Source organism: Echinops telfairi, unplaced genomic scaffold (genome assembly GCF_000313985.2).
Source record: "Echinops telfairi isolate 266 unplaced genomic scaffold, ASM31398v2 ScPeMD7_2;HRSCAF=8, whole genome shotgun sequence".
NCBI classification, from domain to species: Eukaryota; Metazoa; Chordata; class Mammalia; order Afrosoricida; family Tenrecidae; genus Echinops; species Echinops telfairi.
Window position 1 is genome coordinate 29714968 of NW_022103898.1, and position 1621 is coordinate 29716588.

The window sequence follows — 1621 nt, forward strand, 5'->3', positions numbered from 1 at the left end:
TGCGATAAATTTTCACAAGGACACAATTTGCTAGTGGGGTTGAACTGTTGGCCTTTCCACCAGGGCATGTCAGTAAGTGAGGAGAGGCTGTGTACCTGTCAGCCTAACTCACTCAGGAGTAAGAGCTTCCTGACTTACGCTGAGCTTGCCATATTGCTAGGATGCGTAACGTTATACTGTCTAGATGCCTTCCATGCCTTCCGCTGGGCCACATTCCCTACTACTCCCATCTCCATCCTTCCCCCATAGAGGTTCTATCCTTTTCCTTGTGGCTCCATGTTGCTGAAGTCCCTGCCTAATTTAAACTCAAGTTCTGCCATATTGATCTTTTGGTGATAAATAATGTTTCAAATCCTGTTAGATGGGTTTCTTAGCAAGAATGGATTCAATATACGCCGCAACGCATAAACTCATTTTCTATAAATATTAAAGGCCCTCAAAACATTCATGGAAAAATTCCATTGTGGGTCAATTCCATTTCTCTATTAACTTTTTCAAATACCATTGTATTTAGTATGTATCCAAGTATAGTCCATCCATCCATTCCTTCATCTATCTATCCATATCCCCACCAACCATCCACTCAGCATATGCTTAGCCCCAAAATGTAAATTTGAAGGCTTCAGGATTAAATTATAATTGATAAATGTAAGCCATACAAATACTCTGAAGACAAAACTCAGTGAACTGTAAAGTTTTTCTAAAAAGAAACATAAATTCTTTTTCCTTATTTGCTATTAAGTATGAACTATAAATTCTAGCAATGAGTCTAACTTGGAAGCTAAGTATATTTTAAGTTCAAGTAATAAAATTATGATCTCAACTCTCTTATATGGCATTTTAAAGCTGTTATATGTCAGATACTTTGCATACTTTATGAGATAGCTTTTTTTATCATTATCCACATTTTATTAAATAAAAAAAGACTCAGAGAATTTAAGTAACTTGTCCAAAGTCATTTGCCAGAAAGAAGTGAAGTGAAAATATAGTTTTAAGGTATTTCTAGGTCTAACGTCCTGGCTCCTACTATATCTTACTATACAACCTCAATAATGTTTAATAAAGCTTAAAAGTAGAATTTCAATTTTTACAATCTGATATTTTTCATGTTGATACTATATATTTACAATGTCCTAGAACTCAACACAATTACAATAACTCACATTTATAAGTTGTACAGAATGCAGGCATAATCTTCACACATATATGCACAGAGAAATGACCAATAAGCACATAAGAGGAAGAATGCAGGTGACAACTACATCACAATGAGATCACTTCACTGACAACACCAATTGCTAGTAATGGTATCAGCAAGTGACCAGAGTGTAAAATGCTATGACCACTGTGAAAATTACATGGTAGTTCTTGTAGAGCTAAATATGGTCCTGCTATGCCATCAAGCCGTTCCATGCTAGATTCAACCTAAAGAAATCAGCTACAAGAACATTTACAGCAGGTTCATTAATAAGAGCCAAAGCAGGGAATAACCCTAATGTTTAAAAACAAGTATTGCAAACAATAGCCTATTCGTACAAAGAGAAGTCTCCATAATGCTAATATGAAAAGATGCATAAGAAACATGTCCAAATCTCAAAAAGATGACCCTAAATGAAAATAA